This window comes from Lygodium microphyllum, chromosome 8 (assembly GCF_053477565.2).
Source record: "Lygodium microphyllum isolate KBCC chromosome 8, Lygodium_microphyllum_v1.1.10, whole genome shotgun sequence".
Classification (NCBI taxonomy): Eukaryota; Viridiplantae; Streptophyta; class Polypodiopsida; order Schizaeales; family Lygodiaceae; genus Lygodium; species Lygodium microphyllum.
In genome coordinates this window covers 117,512,025-117,535,694 of record NC_141142.1, presented here as the reverse complement: position 1 = coordinate 117,535,694, position 23,670 = coordinate 117,512,025, and the positions used below count along the sequence as shown (strand labels likewise).

Below are 23,670 nucleotides of genomic sequence, written 5' to 3'. Positions count from 1 at the left end.
TTGCTGCCCTACCACAACAACATTAAATGCTGTTACCTATAGATGAGACGTCCAAATTAGTTGTCATCTTGTATCTGGATGCAATCGCCCAGCTGTGGAGAGTCTGAATCAGCAATTGCCTCCTCAAAACTCACTCGTGGCTAGTTGCAATGGTTGAAAATAGGTTGGCCATGGCTGCTCACAGCTCTTCCATATTTGCTACAGCAAGAATGATCTCGTTTTTTCTCTTCTTCAGCCTTTTACCAGCCTGTATGGGCAAGTTTGCCAAGTGGCAGCCTTCCCAAATGGTTTTTCCAACAATATCTATCATTAAATATTAATTTTCAGCCTTTAATTTGATTGAAAATTAATCTAATAATTATTTCGGTGCCTAGAAAAATAATTTGACTAGCCAATAATTAGATGTGCATAAAAAAATCCCAGCAAATGTAGACAATGTCCGACAGGTGAAGACAGACTGGTGAATGCAGAAACTACTTGGGAAATTCACACAAAATCCCGATTGGAGGAGAAAATGGATAAACATGGAATGAAATGGGTTGCTCTAGAATGAGCTACCTCCTCTATCAAAACAAGTGATAGACATGTCAAAGCTCCTAAAGTCCTTGTTTGACTTAGACTGAGGCTCACAGGCAAGAGATGACAAGGCATGACAAACATGACTGCTAACAACCTTCTCAAATCTTGGATGTGGCGTAAGGTCAAGGAAGAAACCGGACTTGGAATGGCAAGAGGAATGCCCATATTGATGAAGTCCATCGATGAAGACTGTCGATGAAGAAACTCCTCACAATCATGGGAAACCCCTCTGAAACACTAGGGACCAATAAATCCATAGCCGCATCAGCAAGATCGTCCCCCCCTGAAAGGGATGGAGGGTACGAGGGAATCACTAGAGGAGAGGGTGGGGGATGGGAAGGAACCTGTGGAATAGAGGGTGCACAAGCAGGAATGAGTGTAGCAATAGACAACTCCCTCAAAGGACCTTGCATATGAGAAGGGGAATGGAGCTTGTAAAGCCCGCTCTCCTTCCAACCTGCCGCATTAACAGTTCTTGTAGAAGAATCCTCAATACAAACAGCTTGCTCGGTGAAGATAACTTGGGTACCAAGCCCAGTAAGGTCATAAACTGAGGAGTGGAAATCCCAAGTCCAAAACATAAAGGGTCTATGAAAGGGAGCTCGATGGGCGGTTCGGAAACAAAGTCAAAGTGCCAACACCACTAATAGGCACCGACACAATGTCACCAACAGTGACAAAACCCTCAAAAGGGCATAGATCTTGCAACAAATCACCTTGTGGAGTCATATGACTAGAAGCTCCATTATCAACCAGCCAAGGTTGCTTAGAAGACGAGGCAACTATTGAAGAAGGCTCCTCCAACTCTAATAACATAAAGGAACACTTACTCATGGGTAACCGCTAGAGTAGAGGTAGTAGGCTCAGACATTTTAGCTTTATCCTTTGCTTGTGAATGAAGGTGAGGATACTTCTTTGAACATTTCTTCTCTAGATGTGTCCCCTTCCCACGGTATGGGCATTTAGGCTTCTCTGAGTCAGAGTCAAAGTGTGAAGAACTCTCTTGTTATTTAGCCTTTGACTCCCCTCCCCTTTCTTCTTCTTCCCTCCTGAACCTGCAACAAAAGCTTTGATGGAGGTGGATCCACTGGCTACCTCTTTGGCACACTCATCATACTCCAAAACAAACGGGGCAAGCTCCTCCCATAGAATCTTCTCACGGGTCCTCGATGTAAAAAGGTTGGTGTAGAAGACATACGTATCCAAGGAGGATAGGTTGGATGGTAACAACTATTCACTCTGGTCCTTCATGATAAAGAATGTGTTAATTGCGAAGAATCTTTGGGATTATGTCGGTGGTGAAGAAGTTAGGCCCGGAGTTATGGATCCTGCTACTCCTCCAAGAGAACGTGGACAATGGGCAGCTCAGCCTATTCTGCCTGCTCCAGCTTAGCCACTTCCCCAAAGATCAGCAACACAAAAGGCATGGGATACATGGGATGCACAGGCTTTGTCACTGATTGCATTGGCAGTTCAGCGGTCTATTATTCCTCACATTCGTTCTGCAGCTTCTTCACAAGAATCCTGTGGCTGACCTTGGAGCAGATGTTTGCTGGAAAGAATGAGACCCGCATCTCTTTCTTGAAGAAAGAGCTTGAGACAGTAAAGATGGATGAGGGCGATTCTATGCAGGATTACCTAGATAAAATTCAAGACTTGTGTGATCAACTTATGAATGTTGATAAGTATTACTCAAATGCACAGATGATGTCTACTACCTTGAATTCATTGACGCCCTTGTACTTGGCCTTTCATATGGCCTTGAACCTCACCACGAGGATTTTCCCCACAACCACTTACTTTCCTTCAGCTGGTCCGTTTACTCTTAAAGGAAGAGCTGACACAAAATAACAGTGGTGTGGATGTTATAGCCTTTGAGCAGGATTTTATGGTACGACGACAGAAGGGCAAGGACAGCCAAGCAAAGAATCCTCCACAGTGGTTTGGGACTTCAAGCACTTCACCAGGCAATAAGAAACAAGGGGGCATGCAAGCCAAGAAGGACAAGTGCTGTGAAGAAAACTGCTAGGGTTTGCAGTAAGGACACACAGAGTGTACGACCACAATAGAAACACAAAGAGACAGACACAGACACAAAGGGAAAAACTCAAACCCTATACGTAAAACTCAAAACTCAAACCCTAAACGCAAAACTTAAAACTCAAACACAGAAACTCACCCCTTATTTTGAACTCACGTTATATATACATATATTCATGAGTGACCCCCCCGAGGACGGATCCCAAGTCTGTGACTACCAGTCGGAGTGTAGGAGTGCTGAATAGTGAATGGTAGCAGGCTGATCACCAAAACGCAACAGTTTGGAGGCTGAAAACTGGTAAACGCAGCAGTGTATCGCTGATCGGAGGCTGGAAACTGCACATAGTCTGCTGTAAGCAGTAGGCTGAAACAGTGTCTGATATGGTTGGCAATGACTGGATGATCAGATTGCAGCAGATGATGATGTCGCCAGCAGCTGACGTCAGCATGGATAAAGGTGCCAGCAGCAAGAGCAAACACGGATGGAGTGGCAGCAATCTCGAGGGTTGGACAGCCACGTGGGAGAAGGCTGATGGCTGAAATCTACACGTGGAGTGAGAAACCTGCACAGACGGAATGAGGCTGAATGGGGGCAGCTTGTCTATTTATAGATATGGAAGGGTACCCCAAAAATTAGGGTTTCCATTGAACTCTCTTGAACCGCTCCTCGTTTTAGGGTTTCCACTGAACTCTCTCAAACTGCTTCCCGTTTTAGGGTTTTACTCTAAAAGAGCAGTTTTTAGTGTGTTTTGGGGCTGTTTAAGAGGCTAATCAGCAAGTAATGCATGTTTTGGCTCAACAAGTGCCACTATTGCAAGAATCCAAGCCACTACATCACTAAGTGTAGAAAGCACATAACCAAGGAGAAGGAGTCAGGGATGCATGTTTCCGATGCACCTTCCATTGCTATTGAGTCAGCGTCCTTTGTTGCAGACACGGACTATTGTTTTTACACATGCTGTTATAACTCTTATTGGGCTGATAGAGCATTTAGCTTTACTGAGGATGCATGCACATGGTTTTTTGACAGTGGTGCATCTAGGCACATCACATCTCGCAGAGATTTGTTTACTTCTGTTATTGCAGCCCCGGTTGGCAAGTCTGTACAATGTGCCAACAATGCATCATACCCTATTGGAGGTATTGGGGAGATTGTGCTGATAGCCATTGATGGCTCTATTCTCCACTTACAGGATGCCTTGTTTGTGCCAAGTATAAAGAAGAATTTGTTATCTATTTCTTCTTTGGCACGATGTGGTTTGCAAGTCACCTTTGATGATGACAGATGCATGGTAAGAGATAAGGAATACATGACTTTGGTTCTGACTGGCACTCTATGTCATGGGTTATATGAGTTGGATGCTCTTTCAGTTGATCAATTGGCCTATTTAGCGTCCACCCTTACTCTTGCTATGTTACAGGTGGAGTTATGGCATGCTTGCATGGGGCATGTAAACTATGGTAGCTTGATGCTTTTGCAGCATACAAAGATGCTTTATGGTTTACCCCTCTTGGAGAGATCTCTTGAGCACTTATGCGAGGGATGCATTTTGAAAAGAATGCAATGGTTTTCGTTTCCCCGTGATGTTGCCTTTAGAGCCACTACTAGGTTACGGATTGTGCACTTAGATGTATATAGCCCTATGCAGACAAAGTCATTGGGTGGTTATTACTATTTTGTCACTTTTATTGATGACTTTGCTCGCTTCTGTTGGGTCTACTCTTTAGTAAAAAAGTCAGAAGTGTATGATGCATTTTTGGCTTTTCTAGCACTTGAAAACCAATCTGGTTGCAGGGTGAAGACTCTCCGTTCGGACCGAGGGGGAAAATACATGTTCTCTATGTTGAATTCTTTTTTGAAGCAAAAGGGCATTGTTCATCAGTACACTACTGCTTATACTCCACAACAGAATGGGGTTGCACACAGGAAGAATCGGTCACTCATGGAGATGGCCAGATGTATGTCAAAAGCAAAGAGCTTGCCACATAGTTTTTGGATGGAAGGAGTTATGTGTGCTTGCCATGTCTTGAATAGATGTCCCACCAAAGCATTAAAGAATATCACGCCTTTTGAGGCTTAGAACAGCTGGAAACCTTTTGTTGGGCATTTTCGTACTTTTGGGTGTCTTGCATATGTACACATTCCCAAGGTACTTAGGAAGAAGTTGGATAACAAGGCTGTCAAATACATTTTTGTGGGGTACAGTAGTGAGAGCAAAAGATATAGATTATATGATCCTATCTCTAAAAAGGTATTTGTTAGTAGGGATGTGGTTTTCGATGAAAAATTAGAATTATCCCTTGCTGGTTTTGACACACATCAGGCTGCCAGTGATGTATTTGAAGGGCTGCTGTCCATTTCATTTGGTGATACAACTGGAGTTTTAGTGAGTGAACTTAATGTTCAGCCAGTTGCTCCATGGGGTAATGCAGAAAATCAGCCCATGGTTGATCTGAATATTCAGCAAGGTGCTGAATCTGAAATTCAACAAGAGCTTGTATACAGTCAGGAGGCTCGACAAGTGCCTAGATGGTATTTACAGACTATGAAAGATAGTCATTTGGATACTCCTATTGCTGGTCGTACTAGAAGGCAAGCTCGTATGCATGATGGTGCACATACCATGGAGTTTGTTATGGCAGCACATATAGTTGACGATGAGGAGCCTGAATGTTTTGAGGATGCACAACATAGTGTATATTGGATGGCAGCAATGCAAGCTGTTTTTGATTCCATAAAGAATCAAACATGGGATTTAGTGTCTTTGCCTATTGGGAAGAAAGCCATTGGAACAAAATGGGTCTATAAGCTGAAAAGGAATGCAGATGGATCCACTGACAAATATAAAGCCAGGCTTGTGGCCAAGGGCTATGCACAAAAGAAAGGCATTGACTATGAGGAGACATTTGCTCCTACCTCCCGCATGACTACCATTAGGTCTATGGTTGCTTTGGCTGCCCATTATGGATGGATTGTGCATCAACTAGATATAAAGACTGCATTTTTACATGGGGAACTTCAAGAAGAAGTGTATGTACAGCAACCCATTGGTTTCGCAGTCGTGGGATCCGAACACTTGGTCTATAAGCTGAAAAAGGCTTTATATGGCTTGAAACAAGCTCCTCAAACTTGGTATGCAAAGATTGATGCCTTTTTACTTAGCCAAGGATTCATAAACATCTCATTAGAGTCTACTCTTTACGTATGTAAAGAGGGGGGATTCTTGCTGGTCATATGTCTATATGTTGATGATCTTTTGCTTACAGGGATACATGCTGATTAGATTTCAGCATTCAAAAAAAATTTACAGCAAACTTTTGAGATGTCAGATTTGGGGCCTTTGCACTATTACTTGGGCATTCACTTCATTCATGATACTAGAGACATTGGATTGTCATTATATTGTTGAATCCTAACATCACCTAAAGCCCAACCAGCCCGTAGTTTGCACCTGCATTAGACTGTCACACCTTTTTGCACCTGCAAACTGTCGCCAAACAGTCTGTTTCTATCCCGCCTACTGCACCACATCGATAGCCGGCACATGAGATGGATCTGTCCGACAATTTGCATACTACTGTGCCACATTTAAAGGCCTTAACACTTAACAGGTTCAAAAATACTGTTTGACATTAATCCTTAATCAGCCTTCAAGTCCCACCAACACTTGTTCGCATGCAACTTCTCCACAGGCACAAAATTTGGGGATTTTTGCAATAGACATTAATTTTCACTCAATTCCTTTACAAAAATTAGGGCTTTTGTCCAAAACCCCCAAATTTTACCAAAAATTTGGGGATTTTGTGTTTGGTGCACAAAATTGTCGAACTTTATGAAAAAAATTTGGGCTTTTCACATTCAAGCCTAAATTTCACCAAATTTTATCAAATGAATTCTGGGCTTTTGTCCAAATCCATAGACATCGAGGCTAATTGCATCTTCCGCACTGACATTCAAGAACATTGGAGCCACCTACCATGTTTACATTCAATGAATTTGAGTGTCAGCTATTGCATTATGCTTGGTTATTCAATTAGTTTCATAGTGCTTCCTCTACAAAGGGGCTCTTGTTTTTCCTCTCAAATGGGGCATCAAGGATAAGGCAAGAAAAATCAAAATCAAAACCAAAGACAAAATCGATAGCAAAACCAAGCTAGTGAGACTCAAGGAAATTGCTTGTCATTCTTGAAACGCGAGTGGCAAAATGTACCAAAGAAAAATTGGTATTGCCAACATTGTTAGAAGGCAAGCCATTTTGATGATGAGTGTCAATTAAAGGCCGAAGGCACGCAATCAAAACAAAAGACTCAGACCCCCATCCTTCAATCAGACAACCCCAGCAAGGGAGGTAAGGTGGTGGTAACCAAAATCAAGGATAGTGGTGAGGCGAGATCCACACTACCAATGGTCAGCCATCATAGTCAATATCATTCTCAACTCTAGAGGGCATGTTTGGCTAGTCATCTTTGTAAAAACATTAGAGGCTTTGAGTTTGGTCCACATTCGTGAATTACCTCCCGATGAGGCAACCACAAAGGCCCACTTCACCCAACTGGGCACATCATCTCCTATTCTCCCGTTTTGATTGTGGATAGTGGAACCACCCATCACATGAACCTCATTCAGACATTTTTCTCTCTCGAGCCCTTGCAGATGGGAATGTCCATTGTGAGGACAACTCGGTCAAGATCCATGGCCTACGTCACATCAAGTTTGATAATAGCGAAGACCAGGATTCTGCTTCACTAGACGATGTGTACTATGTCCCTCAACTTTAATTAAGTTTATTGTCTGTTCAACAGCTTTACCGATTAAGACAAGTAGTTTTCTTTATAGCGACCATAGTTGAGATCATAGACTCTCAAACTAGTTTGATGATTGGTTGTAGTGAGGCATAGCCTAACGGCCTCTAGGAGATTACTCAATTTCTTTTTCAGCCAAAATAGTCGAGGACTCGATGTTCCATCGCTTCCAGGCTTTAGCCACCACATGGAACCTATGAACAATGAGCACCTTTGGTACTATTGCTTAGGACACCTTGGCACAACTTGCTCTATGAGTTGTCAAGATGTCACATGACTGAGGGCTTTCCATGCCTAAAATTATCCAAGGATGTATATTGAGTTTGTCAACTAGGGAAGCAACACTACACACCCTTTTCCTTAGCAAATCACACATAGAGTTGAGGCATCTCTTAAATTGATTTATGTTAATCTCTATGGATCGACATCCACTGTTGCCCTGATGGTGCAATGTACTTTTTTTAATAGTGGATGATTTTTCAAGATACATGTGGGTGTATTTTCTAAAGCATAAATGTGACCTAGTCACCTACTTTTCTTCATGGATGCTGCTTGTACATAATCAGACTACTCATAGAGTAGGATGTTAAGGAGTGATTCTAGTCATGAGTTTATCTCCCATGAATTCATTGAGTTTCTACAAGAGTATGGCATCTCATGGTAGCTCCATTCTACTAAATTTCCCTCTTAGAATGGAGTCATAGAGCGTAGAAATTGGAGTGTGATGAACAGGGCACGCTCTATGTTGTTTGCAGTAGAGCTTCTTGAGCGCCTTTAGGCCGAGGTTGTCAACACTTTGGTGTATATCTTCAATCAATGTCTGACTATGGCGGTTCCTTAGAGGACATTTTTTGGCACTCGGCTAGTCATTTTCCGTTTTAGAGTCATCGGCTATCGTGTATATATGCACTCTCGTGATAAGCAGGGGTACTCAATTTTATTTCGACTGATAGTGGTGCTTATGATTTATGGCAGAAGATATGTGATCTTTATGACAAGCAAACTCCTACCTTAGTTGTATTGATTGAAGAAGCTTGTGGACCTTCGCATGGAGGACACTCCTATGTCTACTCATTTGAATGCGTTCCACTTTATTTTCAACTAGCTTATTTCACAAAGCATTCAATTTGCAGATAACATAAAGTCTTTGTTCTTACTTGTCACACTATTTGAGTCATGGGATACATTCCGTACTGTTATGAGTGCTTATCCTCTTGAAGATATTTTTAAATGTAGTGATGTAGAGAGTACTTTACTAACAAAAGAAGTGAACAAGAAGAGAGGTAGTTCGATCTAGGGAGAGTATTTTTATCTCATAGTAAAAGTACGCTCTTTAGTTAGTGGAATAGTATTGTACTGATCAGACTTGTCTTGTGGCCATGCCATTTGACCCCACTATCCACCTATCTAAGGATTTCCTAGGTTATCCCTTCAATGAGCACACCTATAGATCTGTTGTAGGAAAACTTCTCTTGTTGATTTATACTAGGATTGATTTTCCATACTTTGTTTCTTTACTTTTGATACACCTAAAATGTCACATTGGATTGCTTGTATGCATGTGTTGAGATATGTTCAATGTACTTTTTATTATGGTCTTTGATATATGGTCAAGGTTTGCTTTTGCAGGGATATACTAATTTAAACTGGGTTGGAGACCCCGACACTCGTTGATCTCACAGCGGCCACACGTTTTCTTTGGGCATAGCTCCCATTTCTTGGTCAAGTCGTAAATAGGAGATGGTGGTGGCTACTTCCATAGTAGAGACAAAGTATCGAGCCCTCTTTGATAGCACCACAGAGGCTATCTACGTGAAGGGAGTACTAGTAGTTCTTCATTTCCTGTGCAACTCTCCAATTGTCATCTATTATGCCAATCAGAGTGCCGTAGCACTTGCTGGTAATCCGATCATTACACCACAGTTATGGCCTATTGGAGTCTACTTTCACTTTACCAGAGAGCAGGTTGAGCTAGGTACCATATGCCTAAAGTTTGTATCTTCATCAAACAATTTTGTAGACATTTTGACCAAGGCGATCAACTATCCAATTCTCCGGTACTTGCTACCTAGGATCGGCATGGGTGCACTCTTCCCTATTGCTTTGGTTAGGCCGGGGGGGAGTAATTTCGTCTGGCTTTCCGTTCCACATTGAGAGGGGACAACATTCTTCTCTTGAGGATGTCAAGATTTTGGTTCATTCAAATTTTCAAAGACATTTATAATTTTGTATATCGTTTCATTATCCGCATCCTTTGGATAGTCGTGACAGGGTGCTTCAACAATTGAACAATTTTCTTGCAAGGGCATTGTCCAAGTGACACCGTTTCATAGCATTTTACCTGAGCATGATCATTTTCAATGCCTCTTGCATAACTCCAGTGCATTGGCATTCTATTCTTGTGAATATGCATTTGTGCACATTGGGATCAGTCTTTTGGGGTGGTCCACTCTCGATCCACCATATCCGTAGTAACTCACATGGAAGTCTCTCTTGCTACCTCAGCTTGCCTAGCTTGTCTCCACCTGTCTGTTTCTTTCCCTGTATATCCTTCCTAGATTTTTTCATCATTGACATCTTATGGTGGTTGGGATTGTGTGTTTGTTTAGTGAAGATCTTGGGTCAAGGGCATAGATTACTCAATAGGACGAAAACTAATTAGAAATCTCACTTAAAGATAAATCTATTCAAAACAATCAAAAGCCCTTGATACAAAATTTATTTATTAAAAAAAAAGCAAAGTTACTATGGTTCCATCCACCCTTGTATACAATGGCGTGCACAGGGCGACTCTCTGTATGGCAGACCGCAAAACTAGTACACTAAAGGGCATATGCCACCATACATCCTGATTCACATGAATCAATGGTGGCTACACTGCTGTGTTCTAATGATCCAATGCCCTCTGAAGTTGAGTGTTTCCCGTTCTCTTTAATTAAGACCAGCCACTGTAGTTGTGGTGCTGGTCAAAGCAGCATGTGCCAGGCCAAGCTACTTTGTAGGTGCTGCTCCTTTATTCCTTTGGCTGCCTCTCACATCCTCTAGGGGCTGTTTTCCATCATGATGTATGTCCTTGCTGCCATTGAAAGGGGCTGCCAGCTGATTCATACATATTTTGAGAGGGGGTGACAGGGGATGTGGGGAAGGGCCTGTGGGATGCTAGCACAAAATCCTGAATGGTCTCAGCGTGTCCCAAATTTGAGAGTACATACCCCTAAGAGGAAGCAATAGTGAGGTGCGGAGTCAATGAGGAGAGAGAGAGAGAGAGATTACCCTTTTACGAAAAAAAAAAAGAGATTACCCTTATTCTTCATTATCTCTCACTTATATACTTATATATGACTGTACATTGTGTACTAGTACAAGGGGTGCCCCTCCTTTGGCTATTGTTCTTTACCCCAGCAACCTCCAACGTAAAGGCCAATGTGCTTTTACGAGAGAATAACTAGTGAAGATGCTATCCAATGTCCATTAGCACTTTGCAGAACGCTTGGAAGGGTTTATCTTTGTGAGAAGATTTGCAAGGTTGTTATATGTGTGAATCTTGACAAACTCGATCCACTTCCTCTCTAATGAGATGATACTTCATCTCAACGTGCTTTATCTTTGCATGAAAGTTAGGATTCCACTAGATGGTACTTTGACTATCACTATGCAAAATGGGCATTGTAAATAAATGCTCTACCATGGAAAACACAAACATTCGTACGACAAATGCACAAACTAATAAAGTAACACAATTAGAGTTGGGGTAATACAGAGACAATGAACACAGTGAATAATAATAAATGAATACTAAATAGAATACAATGCTCAATGCAGCAAACACACTATACACTAAAGAATACTAATCCTTGAACTCTCGTGTCTCAGGGACCAGGGTAGGGATTATGAGCTAGAGAGTGTGTCATACTCTAACGGATTTCAAAACGCAGCAAGGCAGCCTCCGAACGTGTTTGACAATAGCAAACGCAGTAGTAGGATGTTGCATCAGTGAACAAATGGGCAGAGGACGAACAAAAAACTGCAAATGCAGCCTAGAATGATGACATGACAGTTGGCAATGGCTGCAATCAGCAAAACACAGCACTAGGAAGCTCCAAATAGGGCTAGGAGACAGCAAAACATGTAAAATGCAGCACCAAAATGACGTATGAACGCTGGGTGGCAGTTGAAAGGGCAAAACGCAGCCTAGAAACTGGTTGGCTATTGTTGATGACCGTAGTGCAGCCCTAAATACAAAGTTTTGGATGATGATCAATTGTAAATGCAAACTCCACAAGATAGATTGCACTTTGTAACACCCCCTCTCAAGCCTAAAATTGGAATAAAAAACGGCGGACCATACAAGCCCAAGCCCAAATGTTCTAGAGCGTCCCATCCCAAAGTAGCTAGGGCATCGCGCAAAGGATGTATACCAGCTGTCCAAAGATATACCAATACTACAAAGGCAATGGTTATCTTACCAAGGGAGCCCAAGTGATCACCTCAGAGAGGCCAAGGCATCGGAAAAAGGGTACTCGTCGGCTGCCTAGTGGCCTACTAGGACGCACTCCTTGTACATGCCATCATGTACAGACATTATGAAGTTCCTATTAGCTAGAGAATTCAATGGCTGCACAACTGATGTATACATGCATTTCTTTGAGAGGAAGGAAATGTCACCCATGTATCATGAGATGGACACTGAAGATACAAGTTTGAGAGGATCTAGCAGGACAATGCAGAGACTTTTGAAGGCAGTCCAGGCATTTGTAATGACTTGGCACACACCTAGTTCATACTCCTCCACACACACTATCCATTTGATCATGGGTCTCCACACACTATCCATTGATCATGGGTCTAGTATAGTGGACTAATATGAGGGCTCTTCCTCCCCGATATCAACTATAAAGGATTTTATCATCTCACCTAACCCCATATGAGTTGATCACACATATGGTCACATGGGTGGAGTCAGTCACATATATGGTGACAGACTCATGCTTGATACTCCAGAAAACAGATTAGTTTTTAGTTAATTGCTTTTGCTAAGGTATTCATCAGCAAAACATTTTTCTCAAAGAAGTGTAAATATCACTGCCAAAAGTAGATATAGAATAGACTCAATCCAAGTTATAAGTAGTACAGTTGGATGAACGATCATGCAAGCTAAGACCATGTAGCCTATTTAAAAAGTTGAAATGGTAAGCATCAGCGTAGTAATTGTGTGATACTACTCTCTAGAGTGCAATGACTTGTTGAAACCCATCAATATACCTAGAGGACTAAAATTAATTTTGTGTTATTTGGTGGAGGATGATTTTTAAGCCAGAGAGAAGAATAAGGCACATTACACATTGCACAAGTTTTGCAGTGTGCTGCCTAATTGTTGGATGCCTTAGGATTGTTCATGGTTTTGGCTGATGTCTCTAATATTGATACCTTTCAGGTATCTTTCATCTCATGATTCATCATTTCAGATATTTTTGACTGTCCCTTGATCAATTTGAAAACATTAACTGCTAGCAAGGATATTTGCAAGTCTGAATCCATCTCGTAGTCTCAATGAGAAAGCCCTTTGGATCTTATGACATTTTTAGCTTGTTGTCCTGGCATTTCAGCCTGCAAATCAGCATTAACAGCTTGTTGTCCTGGTTGTTCCTGCACATCCAGTGGCTCATCATTATGGGCAATAGTTGGCTGATCATTTCTAGCATTATTTTCTAGATTTGTAGGTTCATTAACAGCAGGTATTTGCTGTTGTACAGCGGGCACATTTTGTTGCCCAAAAGGTATTTCTTCCCAAAATACAACCCTATGGACCTCCTCAGTCTTTTTGGGCTGTTTATGCATGCGATCTTCTCGGAAGATAACATCATTGCTGCGTACTACTTTCCTTTTCTCAGGATTCCATAATCTATACCCCATTTTACCCTCGTCACCATATCCTAGGAAAATACATTTATAGGACTTTGGCTTAAGTTTGCTGTGTTTTTCCTTACGTATGTGGACAAATGCTTCGCAGTCAAACACTTTCACGTGTGCATACCAAGGTGGCTTGCCCAACCACGCTTCTTGGGGAACTTCCCTCCCCCCTCCCAAAGAACTGTTTGGTGATCGATTAATCAAGTGTACGGCTGTCATAACAGCCTCTGGCCAAAAACCATAGGGTAATGCAACACGAGACAGCATCGTACGGACCTTATCCTGTATGGTCCGATTCATACGCTCTGCAACTCCATTTTAGGGTGGATTATGAGGGGCAGTGAGCTTTCTCTTTATCCCTTTGTTGTCACAAAATGCCTGAAAGGACTTGGACACATATTCCCCACCATTGTCAGAGCGAAGACACTTAAGTGTCTTATCAGTCTGATTCTCAACCAATGCCAATAAATTTTTCAACTTGTCAAGCACTTCATCCTTGCTACGAATATGGTAAACCCATACCTTCTGTGTAGCATCATCGACAAAGGTGACAAAGTATTTCTTTCTCCCTAAAGATAACTTTGGCATCTAACATACATCCGAATGTACTAACTCTAGAGGAGAAGATTTCAGCGAAAGAGACTTTTTATGAGACGTCTGTGTATGTTTACCATAAACACAATGATCACAATGCTCAAAATCAGCATAACGAAGACAAGGCAAGTAACCCAAACGAGATAGCACTTTTATTCCAGTTTGACTCATGTGTCCCAACCGGCCATGCTACAAAGAAACACTTGGCTACTCGGTCATTGCAACAATATATTCACGCACACTAGATACATGGAGAGGATACAAGGTATCACTTTTACAATCTCTGGCAATCACTCTAGATCCCTTACAGATCTTCCATTTCCTATCACCAAAGGTGGTATGAAATCCATCGTCTTCTAGCTGCCCTGTGCTAATTAAGCTCTTCTTGAGCTAAGGTACATGTCGTACATGCTGAAGTGTGAAGACAGAGCCATGTTGAAACTGCAACTGCACACTGTCAATACTTGCAATGTCACATGCATAGTTGTCCCCAAGATGGACAATATCATGTCAATCCCCTGTATAGTTAGAAAACCACTCATGATGAGAGGTGACATGAAAAGAAACACTTGAATCTAGAATCCAAGTATGCATGTCATCATCCGTATCTGCAAGTAAAGCATGTGTACTAAAGCGTGAAGAGACCAAGAGTACGTCATTTCCACTATCACTGTCATGAGTGACTACATTCACCTCTTCAATTTTGACACTGCTCTTCTTAGGCTGACTCTCTTTCTTCTCTTCCTTACTATCATCTATCTTCTTGCCCTTTCCTTTCTCTTTCTTCCATTTGTAGTAGTCACGTTTAAAGTGACCCTTCTTGTCACAATGATGGCATTCAACATCCTTGCCACGTGATTTACTGTGTCCCTTGCTATCAGATTTGCAAACCATTGGAAGACCTACTGGATGCATTGTTCTGCCGATTCATTTCTTCCATGAGTAGAGCACTCTCTACATCAACATACAAAAGCATCGCATTAGAATTGCTCATAGCAGTCCTGAATGTATCCCAATTCTCTGGCAGAGTGCAAAGCAAGAATGTAGCCTTAAATTCTTCATCAATCAAGAACTTCAAGGCAACTAGCTGGCTGAAAATGGAGTTAAACTCACTCAAATGAGTAGACATTGCTGTACCCTCTTTCATATGCAAATCCATAAGCTTTTTCAACCAATAAACTTTGCTTGCAGCACTCTTTTGGGCAGACAGTTCTTTCAGTCGAGTCCAAATAGCATAGGAAGAATCCAGACCTTCAATATTAAACAAGGCATCAGAAATCGATAGCTCGATGGTTGAGCGTGCAAGCTTATTTAACTCATCTCAGTCTTCCTGTTCCATATCTGCGGGCTTTGCCCCTTTGGTCTTAATCGGCTTTGCTTGCTTCTTCTGCAACAGGATATTATAGCATTGTTTTTGCCAGACAATTATGTGCTCCTTCAAGCTTCTTGATGTGCATGAGATTACTGCTGCCAGCCATGATTTTCAGCCCAAATGTGACAAAAAAATCAGCAAATGCAGGCCCAAACTTTCACACAAGTGACCAAGGTACAAACAAGTACCAACCGGCAATAAATGACCACGTAAAAGCAGAAATTTCAGATCTGCAGACAAATTTTCAGAAGCACTAAACCTTGTGCTACAGCACTCCACAGCTGATTATAGCTTCTTCAAGGGTAAATACATCACATTACATGAGAAGTCCCAAATTTTAGCTGTAATGTCTGTTGTACATGTACCCATGGGCACAAAATTTGACACACACTGTCAAGAGCCCCAAAATTTTTTGTGCTCAAAGCATCAACCATACATCTGCACTGTCTTTGACATGTATAGAATAGACCAATTTTGCCAAAATAGAGCAACTTCAGCAAAACCCCCAAATTTTTCCAAGTGCTAGATGTCCAAATTGCATGGAATTAAATCCGCATGTACATAAAATGACCAAATGGCGCACAAATTTTGCCCAAACAGCAAAAGCCCCAAATTGCATGGGGTCCAATGTGCATCAGTATCGAGAAATTGGGTAAATTTCCACAATTCTTGCATGTACATGAAAAGCCCCAAATATCGGAGGCAAAATGTCACAAATCCCTGCAATTTCTGAGACAAATATCACTGTTGTGTCTTGCTCGCATCAAATCTAGACAAATCCCTAAATTTCTCGGATCCAGTGTGCATAAATTTCAGTAAAATTGATTCATCCAAGCAAAAATTCACTTGCATTTGAGAATCCCCAAAAAATTTCTAAGGCCTGTACATTCAATGTCTGCAATTTATGGTCCAAAGGTCACTGCAATATGTGTTAGGCACCAAATTTGGGAAAAGCCCCAAATTTTAAGAGACAGATTTGCACAGATTTGCACTCTGTGCTTGTATGTGTGAACACCCCGTAGAGGTGAAAATAAGATGAAGTAAAATTTTTTAAAAAAAGGCCGTTGACCTTTTGTCTCTGCCCGTCTTTTGTGCGGCCGAAAGAAACTTGTTGCTCGTCACGTGGAAGCCCTCTGGGGTCCCATCGCGCAGCGGTCGCCTTCAACCCCATTGGGCAGTCATGTCCTGTCGCCTACAGCCTCCATATCTTGTTGCCCGCCACCTGGCCTTCGTTAGTCATGTTGACTATCGCGCTGCGTGCAGGTCTTATCTAGCTGACCACCGTCTATTGACGCCTGCCTGCGCTACCTGTTAGCCACGTGCGACTTGTTTCGTCTGCAACGTGTGACCTGAGCCTGGTCGCCTCAACTGTCTGTTGCCTGCCGCCAGTTACCTCATGCCCGTCACCCGCTCTGATACCAGTTTGTTAGGGTAGAGAGCGCGCGGATCGAGACACGCAATGCTTTCACACAGCACAGAGAGAGAGAGAGAGAGAGAGAGAGAGAGAGAGAGAGAGAGAGTGTGTGTGTGTGTGTGTGTGTGTGTGTGTGTGTGTGTGTGAGTGCAAATGAGAGAGGAGAGTGAGCACAACTTGTGGGTACAATGACGAGTGTACCTCTTTAGGTTTTTAGATAGATATATATATGAAAGTACAAATATGCTAAGGGTGTGTTCACACCCGTGCACATATAAAAGGCACGATGGCCCTTTATTCCCAACAGCATATAGATCTGTTAATGCAGAAGAGCTACTAACTAGATCATTCAATTTTCCTCACCATGTCAAAAAAGAGCTGTATATCCTCTAGACTTAAAGCTAGCAAGCATAGAAGTACTTGAAAGACAGAATCTTCAACCGATTCATAGAGGCAAGCTATAAGGCACCAAGACCAAACTTCTTGGATGTGAATTTGCACTAGGAAATTTCCAATTAAAACTTTCTAACACTTCCACAAGTCTTTTAGCGCAGAACAATAAAAAAAACAAATAATCAGATGATTCCACTCGCAACTTGCAACATGGCCATTTAGACATGTTTTTTCTTGTCAAAGAAGCCCAAATAGGTAATCTTCCACATGAAGGCTTTATATTTACATGGATGGGAGCTTGCCAGATAGCATCAAGCTTTCTAAGCCACTAATACTACCCCCAGCTGCATTATGATGAGGAAACAATCAATGATCCATCAAAACCATATAATTTCCTTTCTGTTCAATTGACAAATCCTTGTGTCCTAGAAACACCACCCGCTAACTTATTATTGTTGGAGGAGGTTAATTCCATGCTAAAACTATATTCAGCTAGCCCGAAATTTGTTTGGCTCTTCTAAAAGAAGCTATGGTGCTTTGTATAATTATATCCTACATTACAAAACCCCCCAAATTTCTATAATGAGGAGCCAACCAATGATTTGTCATGAAGGGACTTGAGAGGAGAGAGAAAGAGGAGAGAGAAGACTATAGGAAAGAGAAGAAGAGTGTAGAGGATAGAGAAAGTCTAGATGAGGAGAGAGAGACTAGAAATGGAGAGAGAAAGACAAGAAAGAAGAGATGGTTGGTAACCATGAAAGGACAAGAGGAGCTAGGGAGAAGAAGGACAAAGTTGTATTATTGTGTAAAAAAATGATATCCTGTACATATGTCTTTTGCTCCTTTTATATGTCCCTATCCACTCTCTTACATTCTGTCCCTACCCAAATGTTTTTGTCCTCAAAAACAAGATTTGGAACTTATATACAAGGTATGGAATAGGAATAAAACAGAGTACTACTCTAGTAAAATGAAAAATCAAATAGACCAAGTAAACATCCAAGTAGGATGATGGATCTGAGAAACAAGATTTAGAACTTATTACAAGGTATGGAATAGGAATAAAATAGAGTACTACTCTGGTAAAATGGAAAATCAAATAAACCAAGTACACATTCAAGTAGGATGATGGATTTGAGAATTTGGCCACCATAGCTTCATGAAAGGCACTTGCAGATAATGACAAGCATCACATTGTTGGAGTAAATCTAATACAATTTTTTGTAGAAAAATCTGATCAAGGTGTGCTACATATCAAAATGAAACTCTTGGTAAGTGCTTTCAGCCCATGTAGATTGGGTTTTGTTGTCTAGAGTTTAGAGTAAAATCTGGTGTAAAACAATGAGCTGTTTGTAATTTTCCTTGTACTAAAATAGGGCCATAAATGACCAATCTTCAACCAAAAGAGCCTACCAAAGAGAAGAAATTGCCTGCAAGATAGATGCTGGTCTAAATGAGGTCCACCAAGCAATCCATTAACCGCCTGGATCAAAAGGTATTCCGACATAATGATTGTCCAATCCACCTAGATCAAATGGATACAAGGAAGTATCTCCATAGTCGACTCCATAATCACATCCATAGTCTCTTGGATCATAGGGAAGCACAATGCCGTCTTCATCTTCATGTATATCTACATCATGTGTTACATCATCATCAAACCCATGCCAATCATTGTAACCATGATCAAGGTACTTATCATATGCATTCAATTGTTGTTGTAAACCTTGATTAAGTGTAAACGAATGCTCAATAAGATCATCATGAGGTTGCTCCAAGACTCCAAAACCTTCAGTATAACCATCTATGTCTGTGAGTGCCTCAAGTGATTCTTCAACTAATATGTCATCAGCTTGTATATCTTGCTCTTCATTGTCTCCTTGTACATCTTCTCGGTCATTGTTTTCTTCTTGTTGATCTTGCTGATCATATTCCTCATTATCCCCTTCATGTTGTTGGTCATGGTCCTCTTCTTGTTCATCTCCTTGCTGATCATGTTGTTCATTATCTCCTTCTTGTTGTTCAACTTGCTCATTGCCCTCTTCTTTATCACCGGCACCTTGAAAATAACTAGCATTACATTTGGGAGGTATAAATTGATTGGGATATAGGATACCATGTAGTTATAAACTTGCTGACGATCAAAGCTAGAAGAGTATTGATAAGCATGTCTATTATCATCACGTCCATAAGAACCAGGCTGTTGAATCAAGGAAGACTCATAGGTATAATCATGAGTATGTTGCTGAAAAGATGGATACTCATAACATAATCATGTTGCCCATAATAGACATTTTACTGCCAAGGTTCAGTGGAATAATACTCTGCATTATGACATGGTACATCATATCTATAAGCATTAGCATGCTGTCCAGATGTACTTGCATACTGCTCATGTTCATTTGCATGTTGTTGCTGCCCATATTCATAAGATGCATGTGGATCATAGTGTGTACCCATCAGCATATACATGTTGGCCATAAGCATAAGCATTGGGTGCATAATGCCCATGAGAATACTCATCATGACCATAATACTCATCATGCTGCTGATAATACCTAGGGTGATGAAAATCCATACTTGATTCAAGACTTGCTTTATTTTCTCTCTCCGCCTTCAGAAGAGCAATATACCAATCAATTAAAGCTCTAAGTTTATCAATATTAGCTTGTGTTTGAAGCCAAGATTGTTCAGTAGAGCTGGAGCTATTGGTCTCAATTGCCATTGTAATCAAGTTGTTACTACTATCTCTGCTGATGTTCTGTTAGCTATCTTCTGCTGAAACTATCAAAGCAGGTTTGAGGCTCTAGTTTGCAGTTTGTATTCTCTATCTTCAAGTATATGCTGCTCAGCTTCAAGAATCCAGTCTGAACCAGGTCTATAGGTCTAGTGTAAACCCTCCATTTGCGTAACTCCAGATGAAGGTATTTTCTGGTCACTCTAGCCTCAGAATTCTATCTGGAGCTGCAGAAGTGTTTGTGCTCACTGTGGAAATGATCCAAAATGCAGGTAACTGCAAATGATTCCCGTACCCAAAAAAATAAAGATCCAGAAATTTGTGTGTAGCATTTAGAGTACGTGGTGCATTGTCTGCTGCTTCTTCTTAGAAGCTCAAGGCATGAAGTGAACAAGCAGCAGCTCTGGCTGTTCTTGATAAGGCAAGAGAAAAAAAAAAGATCTGAAGATAAGGATGTTGAGAGCAAGGAAGTGAAGAATGTTATACCGAGTATTATTGATGCAGCCTTTGCCGCTGTTTATGGCCAAAGTGCTGCAGCTGCTAAGTTAGCCCCTCGTGAAAAGACCGTAGCTCGTGTTGCTGCCCATTTTGCAGGAGAACTTTCACCTTTGGAAAGGCGTCAAGATCTTTCACGGAAACTATAACTGAACCTGCTTGAGCACAAGCTCTTTATGAGGCAAATTGGAAGCAACAGTGATGCCTTGAAGAGACCTGTCCACACATCTTAGTACACATCACCCTCACTGCTCATAATTCTCTGAAACATCTTCCCCGTGCATAACACGGTCAGATTTGCCTGATGCAATCAATGCTTGCAGGCACAATTATCGATGATCCAATCTATAGTTTCTTGAAGATTTGTACCAGCAACAAGTATAGAGGTAGCCTGACCATATGCATCTATGACTATGGAGATGCAAGAGTAACAGTTCTGTACTGACTGATCAAGCATAGAACAAATCACTGATCAAGCAGAGGCTGCCTACTCAATACCATGACTGGTACAGCACATGCCAAGGACTTGCTCACAACAAAAAGTACCTAGTGCAAACTCACGCTGAAGCATGGCACAAAGATGCAAACATTCAGCTATCTTACATCATGACCCTTGATTCTGCCTTATCTTAGTCTCCAGTTTTGGACATTTTGGCTTTGATTAATGTGTTTTTGTCTACTTCTACTTGTGGCACCACTTCCCTTTTTCTTGTGATCTCAGGTTTCTGTTCAGATGACCCTTCTGTTTCAACTTCCTGAGAGGAATCAGTGGCAGCTATTTCAACCTTCTCTTCTACAGTAGATTCAATAGGTGTATCTGGACTATTCTTTCCTGGAGGCAATGATGCTGCTGAAGAAAAATTGTATGCTTGTGATGATCCAACTCCAATTTGATATTGCCATTGTTTTGATCATACATAGTTCATCATTCACTATAGCTTGAGTGCACCCTGGATGGCAACAAAAGCAACCCGACCAGGATATGTGGTCTGGAATTTAGTAGAGAAACTCTTGTCTGCCCTGTTCCCCATCCCCTCCTTCCTCTTTTCCTCTCGCTTCGTGCTCCACCACTAGCGCAACAGATCCCCAAAAATAGAAGAGCCTCACAAAGCTATGGCTTCTGCACTTCAATGGCAATCCCTTGGCTTGATGCCTTCAGGTTCTTCCTGTGAGCCATCCAGTAGGATTATTAACGGATCTGGCCTCGATTTGCAGGTCAGAGTCCATCTTCTTCTCTGACTGAGCATAGAGGCAGCAATTCACCAGCCCTTAGGTTACCCGGTTTGGAAGATGAACCCCCGCCAGCCCCAAGAGGCATGTCAAGGAAGCCTAGGCTACCTCCTCTGATACTATTAGAAAAGTCCAAGTTTGGAAAGGCTGCAGAGGGAAGTGAGGATTCCAGGCTTGGAGAATTGTGCAGGGAATTGGCGGCTGAAGCTCATGAGCAGGAACCAGGGAATAATAATAATCTGATGATTTGCGTTGGAGTTAATGATCTAGCAGCCATGAACCAGCCTTTGTCAGAGACCCTAGCTCTGTAATCTGATGAGATACTGGAGGACAGTTCAGCAGATCAGTCTGTTAAGTGGCAGAACAGCAATGTACCAGATTTCAGCCATCTCTAGTGCCAAATCCGTCAATGATCAATCCTGCACCAGCAATATCAATCCTGCACCAGCAAATCCGTCAATGATCAATCCTGCACCAGCAATATCACATCCAAATGCTGGTCCTTTTGTAAGCCACAGAGTTCCTAATTTCAGCCCTTTGTCTCCTGTCACACCTATCTCACCATTTCATCAAGGACAGCAGCTTAAGAAGCCTTATTCACCTTCCCACTACAACAGTAATGCAGCCATCTCCACAACATCCATTATCCAGACTTGCCTGTTGTCAAATCCTTGTGTAGTCCAGTAGATCCCATGTAGATTTATTCAATTTCAAATACTAGCTTGGTTGAACAAGGAGAGGTTTCTACTTGAGCATGGATACATTGAGAAACTGATAGAGATTGTTTCAAATCGCCTCAGCGTACCCTGGGCCCATGTTGCATCCTCTTTGACATGCTCGATTGATAAGGCTTCTATTGCCAATGATTCGAGAATGAAGCTGCCATCCAAGCTAGGTCCCATGTACAAGTATGTCGAAGCTGTCCAAAAGCAAGAAAACAGTGGAGAGTTGCTTCTAAAACTGGCATGAGGTGCTTCTTTGATCAAGCATACACTCAGTGAGCAGTCACTTAAGCCTAAGGTGAAGACTCCATTTCATTCTGTCTGCTGAAGTTGAAGGTTAAGAACAACACCACCATTGATTAAGCTCAGCCTCAAGGCCATCAAATAACCTCTTGCATTGCTGATATTGTCATAATGTCTGCTAAAACTCCAAGACAATGGCAATGAATCTCTAGGAAGTGGAGTGGAGAAGCTTATTGAAGTGTTCACTAACCTCAAAAGGCTAGGGTTTAGAAGAAAGAAAGGGATCTTTGCTGGTTGCCTCCATGAAAATTGTTTGAAAGCTTGAGAGAAGGGAAAGAGAACCCTTAACTTTCAAAAGTAGTGAAAACTTATAGCTCTGCTAACCTAGTTAGCTTTCTTTCTCCAAAATGGCTAAAAATTGGTCCACGACTTACTATTTTGGCCATTCACCACCATATCTATCCCTTCCACCTTCAAAGATCTCCAGATTTGTCTTCTTCTAACTGTAGGTGTCCTGCAAGTCACACTTAAACACAGTCCATGTCTTATACCTATAGTATTTGTCTAAAATAGGTTTTTATGATAAAAATTGAGATTGAATATGAAAAAAAAAGAAGAAAATGGATCAAAGACCAATGCTCTGATATCACTTGTCATGAAATGACTTGAGAGAAGAGAGAAAGAGGAGAGAGAAGACTGTAGGAAAGAGAGAAAAAAAGTGCAAAGAAAAGAGAAAGTCTAGACGAGAAGAGAGAAATACTAGAAACGAAGAGAGAAAGATAGGAAAGGAGAGAGATGATGAAACCAACCTTCCTTCTGTGGATGGGTCATAATTCTCTAATTACAACTTAGTTACAATAGTGACATTTATTACAAAACTGAGAAATGCAAATTAACTTACAATCTTGGACAATGGATATCATGTTAGCCCCAAAACTGACGCCCTTTTTGGTATTTATTTAACTTAATTGAAGAAGAAGTTAATGTACAATGGGATTCTCCCAATCCCTTTCAATATTCTAAGTCCCCTTGTTGTCCAAAATGACCAATGACGTTAATTGGGTCAATGCCATTGAATGTCAATTAAGTCTTCAATCTGATTTGCCCCTTGATTCGAGCAGTTAATTGCCCTTCACCC

The 23,670-nt window shown here is 41.5% G+C and overlaps 1 protein-coding gene and 1 long non-coding RNA gene across 6 annotated transcripts in view; one reads left to right on the top strand and one right to left on the bottom strand.

Annotated features, from left to right (window-relative positions):
* LOC148032783 (uncharacterized) overlaps positions 1–23,670 on the top strand; it is a 72,919-nt gene that overhangs the window by 46,443 nt on the left and 2,806 nt on the right. The gene's annotated exons all lie outside the window — the stretch shown is intronic.
* Positions 1–23,670, bottom strand: part of LOC148032784 (uncharacterized) — a 69,256-nt gene that overhangs the window by 42,914 nt on the left and 2,672 nt on the right. The window lies entirely within an intron of this gene.